Source organism: Podarcis pityusensis, assembly GCF_964106645.2.
Source record: "Podarcis pityusensis genome assembly, chromosome: 4".
Taxonomy (NCBI): domain Eukaryota; kingdom Metazoa; phylum Chordata; class Lepidosauria; order Squamata; family Lacertidae; genus Podarcis; species Podarcis pityusensis.
In genome coordinates, this window is record NC_138027.1 from 80,271,741 (window position 1) to 80,285,790 (window position 14,050).

Sequence of the window (14,050 nt, forward strand, 5' to 3'; positions counted from 1 at the left end):
ATCTTGCTAGGGACGCGGGTGGCACTGTGGTCTAAACAATTGAGCCTCTTGGGCTTGCTGATCAGAAGGTCGTCAGTTTGAATCCCCGCGACAGGGTGAGCTCCCATTGCTCGGTCCCTGCTCCTGCCAACCTAGCAGTTCGAAAGCATGTCAGAGTGCAAGTAGATAAATAGGTACCGCTCCGGCGGGACGGTAAATGGCATTTCCGTGCGCGGCTCTGGTTCACCAGAAGCGGCTTAGTCATGCTGGCCACATGACCTGGAAGCTGTCTGCGGACAAACGCCGGCTGCCTCAGCCATAAAGCAAGATGAGTGCCGCAACCCCAGAGTCGTTCGCGACTGGACTTAACGGTCAGGGGTCCCTTTACCATTACCTATATCTTGCTAGACACTGCTGTTATATTTTATATGAGGGGGCTATCTATAAACATTTTAAAAAATAAATAAAAATAGCTCAATGTTGCATTTGAGACCTTTAATCCCATTTACTGCCTTCTCAGCTGTCTTAATTTGTGATTATATCTTTCCTGCCTACATGAATGAAGCAGTTTAGAAGAATAGATTGTCTGACTACCATGCTCAGTTCTGGAACATTAATATATAGGATTAATTTGTTTATCTTGCATGTTTATGTTGTGAACTGCCCTGAGATCCACGGATACAAATTTAATAAATAATAAATAAAATAATAATTCCATGATCAATAGGAAGAGTTTACACAGGAAAAGAGAAAGCACGTAAAACATGCTAAGAACTTCATAATTCCTTTCAAGCTTTTGTGAGAACAAAACCCAAGACGAATTAGTCATGACTCATGTTGACTTCCCACTTCCAAGAACTATTTATGCAATTGCTTGGAGGCTGTCCTGGGATAGAAATAAATTACACAGAAATTAAATCTCTCTGTGTGTATGTGTGTGTGAACTGGACAATCTGTTTAATGGCTCAAACCCTGAGGTAACCTCACCACTCCCATTCTGGCTTTAGATTTATTTGTTCATATGTTAAGAACTAGCTGAAAATATTTGGCTCCACATTTTAAAAGATGCCGGAAGGGAATTAGACCAGAAATGTAGTGGAGGTAGCCATTTGTTAGAAAGAAATTCTAGGTTGAGGAAAGTTATTTTGTTCAGAGGAGTTCATTTTCCTAATGAGGTAGAAGCAGCTTGATCGAATTATACAGTACTTTTTTGATCAATTGAACACCCCATGTTTCCGAAGGTGCATAATGAGCCTTGTCACCCCACTGAGGTCTGTTCGTGCTTGTGGGATGCTGATTCTGTACAGCTTAGTTTCCTTTTATTCTTCCTCCCTCACCAAATGTTTCAAGGCTGTTTTACACATTTACACAGAGGCATATCTAAGTTTGCCCTCAAGAAGGAGCAGCAGCCGAATCACGCTCCCTGTTGAATAAACTGATGCAAATACACAAGGTGTCACAATCACTCTTTCCATCTTTAGGTGTACAGTTAGGCAACATAGGGCAGCTCATAGCCCAGAAATGTGATGTGTGAACTGGTCCTTAAATAGAGCTTAATCATCTCCCTCACGTTTTTCCTTTCTGGATGAAATGGTGCTCTGAAAGTCTCCCATTTAATGAGGCCATTGTTGTGATTTTCAGGAATTTTCAGTTTGTGCCATTTGAGTTACAGCAGGACCGCTCAAGGTCCTGAGTGATGATATCTAAAGCTGCATGTTAGCATCACCTTGAGATTCATTCTTTCTGATTCCATCACTAGCAGACTGCACTTTTATTAACAACGGTTCAAGGCTTGGTAGTGGATGGTGAGGGCAACTGTCACTGCAGCATAGAAACATGGAACAGAACATTCACATCCAAGTAGCCCAATCAAATAGTTGTTAAAATGGTGGGGACGGCAAAGGCCATTTTACTGTACCTGCTGATATCTCAGTCAGTGTCACCTAGCCATCTATTTGATTTCATTCAAAGTGCATGGCAGCTAGCTGACCAACACTAAAGTGCATTGAAGTGCACTGTGTGGATATTTTCTGTGGGCACATAGGCAGATTGCATAATGGAACACTTTTAAATGACTGGCAAAGACGGGGTGGACAGTTGTGGTCTATAGTAATTGATGCTGTTCAGAATTGCTTTTCATCTACATTTTGAACTTTCACAATGTCTAATAGAAAATAAATCTTAATCCCTTGCAAATCTGCCTGTTTTTGGCCTCTTTTAATTCATATGTACACCTATTCCAAATTCTGGTTTTGTTTTCTTTTTAATTATGTGGAAGCATAAAGACAAAGATACTTTAATATTTCTTACATTCTCTCTCTCTCTCTCTCTCTCTCTCTGTCTCTGTCTCTCTGTGTGTGTGTGTGTGTGTTTTCTCTCAGTGAGGGAGCTCAGGCCACAAGCAATAAATAGACACCATTGTTTGAGTATTCCCCCATATATTTCTTGGCAACTGAAACAACCGATTTCTGCTCGTATTTGCATACCTACAGTTCAAATCAGCCAAACCTGAAAATGAAATTATGGTAGATGCCACCCACCCACTCCACCGATGTTTAAAATGAGCTCTAAAGGGAAGGAAAAGCTATAGTTGCAATCTGTGGCCAATTATGTTCACTCACAGGAATGAATGACTCATTGGAATGAATGGGTCAAAAACTCTTAACTTGGTATAGGATTGCAGCCATTCAAATCTCTTTCATGGCGTTTAAAGCTACTGATAGTTCACCTTTCTATCAAGCTGCTTCTGAAGAACACAAACCTAACTTTTACAGTCAGCTAGAGTGATCTGAAAGGTTCAAAGAACCTCTGCAGAGATAATGTATTTCTCTGTTCAAGTAGTTGGTGGGGGGAGCATTTAAAAAAACCAAAAACCAGTAGGCAGTGGTAAGAAAAAGTAGGACTAGTTCTTTAAAAGCATCAGCGCAGTTTTCTCAGCATAACCTTTTGCTATGTTCTTGCACTACTGCCAGATGGTCTGGGGGTGAATATGCAGCAGGAAAGATCATTTATTGCACTTGTTACGGGGACAGGCAGCAAGTTACAGTGGGACACCAATAAGGCATGTGTATGGTCAAATAGTTTTGCATTTCTTGCTGGTATGAGCCCTATAGGCACGAGTTCAAAAGGAGAGATCAGGATTTCATCATTAGTTTATTTGCATGCTATTTCCCCACAAAACTGTGCCCAAACTCATATCTCACAGCATACCAAATGAGCAAGAATAAATATAACAATTCAGAAACAATATGAAGAACAATTTAAAATGATCATAATATCAACATTTTACATACGACAATATAGGAAACAATACCAATAAGGTAATTTAACAGCTTAAAACTAAACAGAGAGATTCACAGGAATCACTGACAGGGAGATATGGGGTCATCATGTGTCTAGTTAGCTCTGGTTAGACATTAAATGGGAAAAGGAGATTTGTATGAGAAGTTGTGGGAGAAGTTACGTATGAGGTGGGCAGAAGAGGATCCAAGCAGGGTGACACAATGACCTTTCTAGATAACCTTGGTGGGTGCATGAAGATGGCCTCCCAAGCTTAAAACAATATGTGTGCCATCCCAGTCATAAAAATTAGGAAGCGCTTTTCTAACACCCTGGTTTGAAAAGCTTCCACATTATCTGAGGGAGTTAATGTGGCATGACTCTCATAACTACTTTGTGAGTTTGCTTTTCAGTCTTAATTTACGACTTATTGAAAGTGAGAGCTGAGTGCAGGGAAGGAAACTTAGAGAACTTAGTGTGTCCACGAGAATGGGAGGCAGTCAAAACTCCAGAGAAGGTGTGGTGTAGTGGTCAACCTCTGTCCATAACTGAAGGGAACAGGAAAGTAAAACAACAGGCATAGGTGTATGGACACTCATGTAACTTCACTGTAAAAGAAGCCGTCTGTGGAAGCAGAATGCTAGACAGGGATGATTTAGCTTGTGTGTACATTGTTCTACCAGTGAGAATAATCATTAGGTTATCTTTATCAATTGGTTATCTAGGCATAGCTGTGGATGCTACTGACATTTTAAAAGCATGTATGGAATTGGAGGCACGCCAGGAAGGAAAGGAAGGGTCATCATGGCCCCCTCCTGCAGTTTTAATCCCACCTGTGATTATCTTCCAATACCTCTATCTCCGCACTACCCATTGTAACTGCTGCTATAAATTAAATGGGCCGATGTACTAGACTTGCATGACAAAGGAGGCAAATCGCTTTGCTTTTAAAGGGGGAAAGGGTGCTTACTTGCCTGTCCTATTGGTCATAGGAAAGCTTGCCTAGAGATGCATACTTCCCCTATTCTAGTTGAGGTAGTAGTTGAGGATAATGTGTATAGTTTAGGTGTTCTCCTGGAGTTTTGTTCCTGGATGTTCCAGTGATAACCCACCAGGAGTGCATTTGCACTGCTTTTCTGTGGCCCTTTGAGAAGACAAAACCGGCTACTCTTATGCCTGCTTTAATAGCCATTTCAAACTACTGCAGTGCTTTGTACTTGAGGTTCCCTCTGAAGAGTATTCAGAAACTCCAGCTGGTGCAAGACGCAGTAGCTAAAGTGGTATTGGGGGCCCAGCTTTTTGGATAATGTTATGCATACTTTTTAAGCTGCATTGGCTCCCAGTTCATTTCCAAGTGCAATTCAAAGTACTGGTTTTCCCCTTCAAAGTCCAACAGCTTCACTGCCCTGCTGCAAAAAGCAACTGGAAACCCATTCCTTAAAAAAGGAATGAGTAGACAAGGAAAAAAATTATTGATTGAATGCATTTTGGACGCTGCTGGTCCCTCTTCAGGAAAATTTAGAGGAGAGTAATTCACATTTCAGCTGTGTCACTTCTTCTGTTGCTATCAAAAGAAAAAGAAGAGGTAGCTCATCTGAATGTTGAATTACAAGTTCTTGGCTTTTTAGCCCTAGATGACTTGAGACCATGATATCTGAAGCACTGCTTGCTTTCATATGAGACTGCCTAAGATCTTGGAGCTGCAGGCAGCAGCTTTGTTTGCATCCCTCTTTTATCTGAAGTCAGGCTAGTGACTATGATTGTTAGGAGCCGGGCATTCAGTGGTGGAACCCTGGCTTTGTGGAGCTCCCTCCTGATTAATATCAGGAAACATCTATAGTGACTTGCTCAACACATTTCTGTGTTCACTCCGGTGTTCCTTGAAGCTTGACTCAAGCTATTTATAGGACACAACCTTTTCCACAGCGATGTCCAAGCTCTGAAACTATCTCTCTGTAATGTGGGTATGTGTTTGGTTGCTTTCGTACTTAGGATGAATGGTGAAAACCATCCATTTCAATCAGGACTTCCATAATGACTGGTTTTATTATTCCAGGCCCCTCATGCCACATATTTTCTGTATTTAGGTGCAATGGCTATTTATCATTGTTTTTGCTATAATTTGTTGTGTTTTGGTGTTTTATTGTTTTGTTTAATGCTGTAGTTTAATTGCTTGTGTGCTGCTTTGTGGGGACTTTGGTCTGACAAGCAATACAAAAGTAAGTTTTTACTTACACTTGCCTATGCTGAACGCTATGGCACTGTGTCCAACTTAGTTTTACTCAGAGGAGACCCATTGAAATAAATGGACCTAATTTAGCCACGTTCATCAGTTTCAATAGTCTCCTCTGAGCCTAACATTGGATACAACCCAACGTGGTTTTATTAAGAAATTACAGTGGTACCTCTGGTTACGTATTTAATTCGTTCCGGAGATCCGTACTTAACCTGAAACTGTTCTTAACCTGAAGCACCACTTTAGCTAATGGGGCCTCCCGCTGCTGCCACGCCGCCACTGTGCGATTTCTGTTCTCATCCTGAAGCAAAGTTCTTAACCCAAGGTACTATTTCTGGGTTAGCGGAGTCTGCAACCTGAAGCATCTGTAACTTGAAGGGTATGTAACCAGAGGTAGCACTGTAGACAGAAGATAAACACGACTGTTCTTAAGGTGCACCACTTTTTCACAATGTCACCTTGAAAGTATCTGAGCACAGAAATTTGTCTCTGGGTGTGTGTCTTGTTTATTTATTACTTTAGTATCCCACCTTTCTTCTAAGTAACTCAAAGTGACACACACAATTCTCCTCCCCAGCCATTTTAATCTTCACAACAACCCTGCCGAGTTAGGCTAAGAGACTATGACTGGCCCAAGGCTACCCATGGAGCTTTATGGTTGAAAAGGGATTTGAGTCTTGGTTTCCTGAGTCCAGCACTCTAACCACTACACCACACTTTCCTCCTCCTCTCTTGCATTTTCCTTTACCATGACACAGGGACCTGGGGTTAGGGGCTGCAGCTTCTAAGCCCCACTGCCTGGCTTCTCAGCATGGCTTGAGCTGATGCTTCTCTGGTTTTAGAAAAGAAGCCCCCCCCCCCCCCCCCACTTCCCGGGCGCTTCCTGGCCAGCTGAATATCAAATGCAGGCTCATTTACATTGTATGGGGCCTGCTAGTTTTCTTTGCTGATTTTATCTCTCTCTCTCTTTAAGGAGCAGATTGGCCACATATTGAAAATCAGGAAATTTAATTTTGCCAGATGAATTAATTTTAATAGGATTTCCTTAATCCAACATGATTAGCATTAGCCTCACCTTGTAATTTGTGGCATATTAAGGAGAGCATCTCCTTTCTTATTGGGTGGGGTGGGGGAAGGACTTTATCCTGAAGGACCTCCAGCAAAGAATGAGGAGAGGAGATACAAGCAAGACCAAATATTTGCTGAGGACTGGCTTATCCAGAAGAAGTTTGCAGCAAACTGTCCAGGGACCAGCAAACTGGTTGGCCTTTTTGGATCAGCCCATCATCTAACTGAGATTCCAGCCTTCAGACATCTGCAGCCCACCAGCATGTCCATCTGATAACAAGAGATGGGCTAGGAAAAAGGAAACACTTCTGTCCACAGAGTTAGCCACCACTTGGAGGCGAATCACCAGAGCCACCTAAAAGAAGAAGAAAATAAAGGATAAGTAAACACAAGTCTGGATGACCCTCGAGGCTTAAATGCCCCCAAATCCAACCCTTCTGGACAGCAGTCATGCAAGAAATATGCAAAATAAGTAAACAGGTACTAGAAGTCACCCCAGAACTGGCCCTACTGAACATCTTCCAAGATAATAATGTCAACTCACACTATAAAGAACTCATAACCCACCTACTCTCAGCAGCCAGAAGCATCATAGCCAGACACTGGAGAGACCTGTCAGAACTAAACATGGACCAATGGTATCAAATTGCATGGGAAACAGCCTTATTAGAAAACTAACCAATAAACTGAAACTGACACGGGGACAAATAGAAGATGCCTTCACCCTGGTATGGTTCCCCTTTATCATATAGGTAAAGGTAAAGGGAGCCCTGACCATTAGGTCCAGTCGTGGCCGACTCTGGGGTTGTGGCGCTCATCTCGCTCTATAGGCTGAGGGAGCCGGCGTACATCTTCCGGGTCATGTGGCCAGCATGACTAAGCCACTTCTGGCGAACCAGAGCAGCGCACGGAAACGCCGTTTACCTTCCCACCGGAGTGGTACCTATTTATCTGCTTGCACTTTGACATGCTTTCGAACTGCTAGGTTGGCAGGAGGTTATCACATACACAGCCCCAAAAGACAACTACAAGAATCCACCGACAGCATACAAATCAATTAGGCTAACTTGACCCAACAACCCCTCCCCCCCATTAATGAACAAATCTCACTGCAGTCAACCAAAGACAACTAACTGCACCCTAAGCCACCCCAAGCTCTCTAACTACCAAGGAAATATAACAAGCGAATAGAAAGAGAACCTACCCAAGTGACACTGATGCTAAACCCCACACACGCATACACTCCCTCTCCCCCCTCTTTTTCTTCCCGACCTTATACTGCAAATAACACTAATGTATCACAACAGATGTGCTTGATCTGCAGAAATCACAACCTGAAAAAGACGATGCATGTACTTTTGTAAACTAAGAATTTTTTTTAATCAAAATTATTTTAAAAACAAATGAACAGGGGGAAAACCCCAAAACCAAAGCTTTCCCCATTTCCCTGGTGCTGAAATTTAACAAGACCAACTTTCTGCCAAGTAGTAGGGCCTTTATGCTCTCGGCTTACAGCTCCATTCACCAGTCAGGTAAATCGCATTGCTCTGGTTTTATTACTAAGTTCTTTGGGCTCCAAACTATGCCTTCTGCCTTATGCTGTTTAACTTCCACTGAGATGTTTCCACTTGATCCAATCTGTTTAACTTCCACTTCTAAGAAGGCATGGGGAGCTCATAAGGACTAAACCGGCCAAAGGCCCTTCACGTCTAGCTAGCATCCTGTTTCTCAGAGCAGCCCAGCAGAGGAGGACAGGAGTGCAATGGCCCTGCCCTGTTGCATAAGGCCTGAGGTTGATATATTATTAGTAAGGAAGGGGTGGGGAACAGATCTAGGGGATATTCTTCACACACACCCTCTCAAAAATATCTCTGGGATTGAAAGAGGCCCCCTGAGTAGAAAGTTGCAAGCTGTTGCTTCTCCTCCTCCTCCAACAACAAGATAGCTCAGTCGGTAGAGCGTGAAATTCTTAATCTCAGAGTCGTGGGTTCGAACCCCACGTCGGGCAAACAGAGTATTGCCGAACTCTACAGTTCTATGATTCAATGATTCATTGCCAAGGGGGCTGCTGCTGCTGCTGCTGCTGCTGCTGCTGCTGCTGCTGCTGCTTCATCTCCTCCGGGCGGGCTGGGGGGTGCCTGCCTGCGCGCGCAGCCGCTTCTCCCCCGACCTGATGCTTCGCAGGGCTGACATTCGTGTAGCAACCGCCGGGTCCGAGGCAGCAACGGCGCTGCAGCTGGGCTTGGCTTTGAAATGCGCAAGACAATGGGCGCCACTGTTCTCGCCCGCTTCGCCTTTCCATTCCATTTGCATAGTCTGTTCTGCCTGATTGACCAGCTCGGGCTGTCCAAGGGACCCGGCATTGTTCCCAGATCACTGCGAGATGGCAGAGATGACAAGATTCAGGTGAGAGATGAAGTGGGATGGCTCGCCCGGGCCGCAAGCCGAAGCCAGAAGCCCCTGGGAACACCAGGCGGGGGGAGAAGAAGGAGGAGTGGAGAATCAGATGGAGGGGTTTAAGAGAGAGAGAGAGAGAGAAGTCCTCTCCTGTCTTCCACAATGAGAACTCACCCCAAATCCACATTTTCCCACCCCACTCCCGCTGTTCTGGCCAAAAATCGAGCCGCCCCTCAATCCTCACAGTAGTTCATAGCGCTTCAAAGTGATGTTCAAAGCACTTCATACACAGGGTCTTCTTGGCAAAATGTACAACATGCCTGCAAGGCAGGACAGGAGCACCATCTAAAAAGGCTGCCTCCGGGAAGGAGCGGCTTTCTGGTAGGGTTGCCCTATTTTGAAGAGCAAAAAGAGGGGGACATATTTCCCGACTTCTACTTTTAACTATGGAGACTCATTTTACATACCCATGAAATAGAGAACGTGTCTTGGAAAAAGAGGACATAATGTCAACCCTAACTGGGCTGAGTGAAGGGCGAAAGGGAAACGGAAGGTGCGCCCTCCAGAACTCCTGCCCGCCAGAAAGCAACACCCCAGGATCGGTTTTGCAAGCAGATTGCATGGGAAGGTTTCCTATTTGCAAGTGAAAGATAGATTAGAGTCGCAGGGGAAGATGGCAGCCCTCCGCAAGGCACTTTACCTGCAGGGAACTTGCAGGAGGACTTCGTGAGTGAGCTGAGGAGCTGAGGCCCCACGAGCAGGTTCATGTTTACTCGAAAGGAAGCCCCGTCGAGTTCAATGTGGCGCTCACTTATGGCCAAGGGTGCAGCAGGGCTGAAGCCGAAGCAGCTGCGATCCTAAACTGTCTGGGAAATTCCATCGAAATCGACAGGAATCGGGACTCAGGGCCAAGTATAACGGGGCTTCGCGTTTGTGTTAGAATCGCAGCCTAAGGCTAAAATCCTATGCCCAACTGGCCCTGCATAGGAGGATCTCGTTAAGTTCCTTTATTACAGTCTAATCAAGCCCGTGGAAGTAGCTGGGCAGAGACACGCGTTTTATAATCTTCCTCCTTCCGCGCAATCGTCTGCTTATTTGCAGCTGTGCCCTCTTCTGTAGATCGAAAGTACCGGTAGCTACTCCTGATATCTCAGACAAAACACAACTGGGGAAGGGCCATAGCTGTGTGGCAGAGCGTCTGCTTTGAGTGTAGAAGGAGGTCGCAGGTTCAGTCCCCAGCATGACCTCCAAGTAGGGCAGGGAAAATGTGCCCCGTCGAAAAATCGTACAGAACCGCTACCAGCCTGTGCAAGCAATATTGGGCTAGATGGACGGGCTCAGGACATGGCAGCTTCCTCTGTTCCTACTCGCCATTCATTTCCAGGCAGATGGAAAGCTCTGCTGCGGAAGGAGGAATGGAGGGAGGAGAACAAATCGCGTCGGGCTCCATCTCCTCTTTCCCACCCCTCCCACACACAAAAACAACAACCCTGGAAACTTTTTACCCTCTCAAACTAGCTTGCAGGAGCGCGCGCGCGCACACACACACGTAAACAACATGCACCCGCCCAGCCCACACAGGCCCCCTGAAATGGGTTTTCGTTTGACACTCTTGTTTTGACTTCTTCGTAGAAAGACCTAAAAAAGAAAAAAAAAAATCTTTGCAATACCGGAATGTTTTCCCTCGAGGGATCTGCAGCACAATTTGCCATAATTTCTTCCTTAAACCGAAAAGAAGCTGAGCTGAGCAAGGAAGGAGATTCCCATGGCAGCGCTCGCTTCGGCTCAACCCCCCCCCCCGCCCTCTGAGACTCCAGTCTCGTTTCAGTGCAAATATTCCCCATCATCTGCTAATAATGGGGAAAGACAACAGAGGCGCGCGACTCGCTTGTGCCCGGGCACCAGCCACGGATCCACAGCTGCCATTTAAACCGCATCCATCCCATCGATTTCCTCTCTCTTTAGCAGGGCAGCTTTTTTTCCTCAGCAGGGAGACTTATTTCAGTGGGCCTTTTGCCCAAGGAGGTAGCTGGATGCAGCCCAGTTCTATGCACATTCCTTTTAGCAGGTTTCCCTTCAAGGTTAGGTGTGCTCAGGATCGTACTTCTGTGCGCACCCACCTGGGAATCAATGAACTTGGTGAAACTTACTTCGGAGTAAGACACGTATCGCTGTTCGCTTATGATCCTGTGCCCACTTGTCTGGAAAGGTCCCATTTAACTCAATGAGTGGACGTGCAATGAGTCCTATTGTTGAGCACGTTCGCTCCCCGGGGCTGCACCTGTTTAGGTGAGTCTCATGGGTTTGTGGATGAGAACTGGGGGTGCCACGTTGAGACTTAACTGGGTGGGTTGGTGGTAGAAAAGTCTGTCCGGGGAAGAAGAGCCGGATCCACGGTTAGTTTCAGCAGCTGCTGCTGCTGCCTTCGTCCCAGTGACTTCCAAAGGACTGAGCCCCGCGTTCACACGGAAGGAAGCACTTGCTTCCGAATAGGTGTTAATTCGGCTTAAAGCCCAGTGTTTCGATTGCACCACATTGTGGGCTCGCAGTTAATATCCATATAACTTTCTTTGCTCATCTGAAACTTGGATTCCCCCCCCCCCCCTCACACACACACACACGGTGGAATGCACTTAATAGCTTCTTAAATTCGAGGGTGAGGGACGAGCTCACACCCAGAAAGAAACACAGGCGCTCCCTCGGGCCAAAACTGCTGCTTTTTCTGTTGGTGGTGGGGAGCTGATTTCAAGCTGGTTTACTCCGCAGCCCTAAGGCAGAGATCCTTCCCCTGTTTCCACGGAAGGAAGCCCCACAGGATCGGGTCTCCGGGGCTTCCCAGGAAGGACCCGTCGTGGTCCCCCGGCGAAAGTGTGGCGTGAGACACCGGGACCCGGCCCCCGTTTCCCCGCCTCCCGGTGACCGCCGGGGGTGAAAGATGCGATGGGAGCCGAAGTGGCTCTGGAGTTTGTTTAATTCCCCCCCTCGCGTGTTTACTGATCCTTCGAGAGGCGCTTATCTCGGGGAATATAGAGCGATTAATAAAACCGCAGGTTTCCAGATAAGTGATTGTGATGGAGATTGTTGGCGAGAAAATAGACAATTATCCGCTGTTAGCTTTACATAAAGATCGCATTAACTTGAATTAGTTATCAGACAAAAGAACATCAGAAAGCTGCACCTTTTCTGCCAAGGCAACCGCTCGCGGGGTGCGTGTGTGTGTGTGAGTGAGAGAGGGAGAGAACTCCTCTCTCTCTCTCTCTCTCTCTCTCTCTCTCACACACACACACACACACGCACACACATCCCCCAAACGGGGAAGTTGGTGGCAGGCCAAAGAGAGAAGAGGCAGGGATACTGAGCTGGGGGAAGTTGGAGAATTTCAAGGGAGGAAGCGAGGGAGGGAAGACGCGCTGCCTGCCCGGGCGAAATGCGCCGCCGCGGAAAAGAGGCGCAGCTGAGAAACGCGCCTTGGCAGCCAAGTGGGAACCCAAAGGAAGGAGAAGGCTGATCGTGGGGCAGCCGGGAACTTAAAGGGCTCCTGAATGGAGGTGGGGGGGAGTTATAGGAGAAAGAGAGGGGGGGTCTTTTCCTGCACAGCCGTGGAACTATTTGGAGAGCATGAAAGAGGCTGCTGTGGTTCCCGCTGGAGAGCTTTTTGTACAATTCCAAGTCTAGTTCTCTCTCTCTCTCTGCCCCCCAACACACACACAGCGTTCCCCCCTCCCATTCACTGGAGGGGGGGCGGTAATTAATTATCCAGCTCTGCTCCTGGGAGAGAGAGAGAAGGAAAAGTGGGGGAGCGGTGGGGAGGGGAGCCTTAAGGGAGGGAAAGGACTCCCTCCCCCTCCCGACTTTCTCGTTTTGTTCAGCAAGCAGAACTAGGAGGAACACCCCCACCCCGACCTCCACCCCGGGACTGCAGGGCTCCTGTCCAGTCCACCCCCACGGAAAAGGGGGGGGAGGGCGAGCTCTGCGGGGGAGCGGCTCTCATTGTGGCAGCCAACAATCCCCCGGCCTTTATTCCCCCCACGGAGGTGAGGAATTCTGGAGCGGCTCGTGTGACTTCGAGGGAGAGGGAGGCGGGCAGAGGCTAGGCGCGCTCCTCTGGCTTGACGCTTCCCTCCGTCCCTTCCTAAAATAAAATAGAAGCCTGCCAAGGCAAAAGAAAGGATGTCATTACGGTCCAGCAAGATGCACTCCCAGAAAAATAACAATATTGACTGTACAGTATATATGTGGGAAAGGGACGGAGAAAAGTGTCTCGGCGGCGCGTTGCTTGAGCTGGAGCCTTGCCTTCCACTTTCAGCTCAGTCTCTTAATCTCAGGGTAGTAGGTTCGAGCCCCGCGTTGGGCGAAATATTCCTGCGTGGCAGGGGGTTGGACTAGATGACCCACGGGGTCCCTTCCGACTCGACAACTTCTATGAAAAGCTCTCTGTAGGTTGGCTGCCTCTATTAGGGCTGCAACGTGTCTTTCTGTGAGTTTAGTTAGGGTCGGGACGCCGGATTGCCAGGCAGCCTCAGAGCAGGCGATGCTGCTGGGCTGAGGTGGGTAAAGGGGTGTGTGTGTGTGTGTGTGTGTGTGTGTGTGTAGCGGGGATGCTCAGGTGCCGTAGGGCTGCCCCCTGGCCTGCACGCACACATACACAGCGCGCCCCGCCGGCTCTCCCCGGCTCGTCTGACTGGGAGCTGTCCCAGTGCTGCTACGTGCGGCTCCTGCGCTTCCCGGGTCCCGGTTGAAAGGAGCGGCTCACGACCCCCCCAGTTCCCAAGGCAGGCTGGAAGCTGCCTGGTGAGCCTTGGATTTGTGTGGTCCCAGCCTTTCCCAGCTTGCCCCATTCCGCGCCCGGGATCAGGGGCTCCCTCGGCTCGTTTGCACCTGCGTCGCTTCTGGCTCCTTCAGGAATGCGCTGAAGCTTGTAATCAGCTTTGTGAAGCCATTGAGTGCACGGCTGAGTGAAACTTGCAAAGCTCGCGGAGAACTGGCCCGCTGAATGGGAGTCAGCATGGGGCTGCTCTCCAAGCCTTGGCGCTGCCAAATTCCAGCAGAGCCCCTCACAATCAGTCCACACAGGCTTTGCTGCTTTCCCCA

The 14,050-nt window shown here is 47.4% G+C and overlaps 2 long non-coding RNA genes across 3 annotated transcripts in view; one reads left to right on the top strand and one right to left on the bottom strand.

Moving 5' to 3' along the window:
• Window positions 1-14,050, top strand: part of LOC308475872 — a 336,243-nt gene that overhangs the window by 126,388 nt on the left and 195,805 nt on the right. The window lies entirely within an intron of this gene.
• The window catches only part of LOC308475929, a 359,243-nt gene continuing 352,032 nt past the window's right edge, over window positions 6,840-14,050 (bottom strand). The window contains exons 3-4 of the long non-coding RNA XR_013985548.1: window positions 7,130-7,174; window positions 6,840-6,917 (exon numbers count right to left, since the gene is read on the bottom strand). This is a non-coding gene — a long non-coding RNA (uncharacterized lncRNA). The remainder of the gene's footprint in view (window positions 6,918-7,129; window positions 7,175-14,050) is intronic.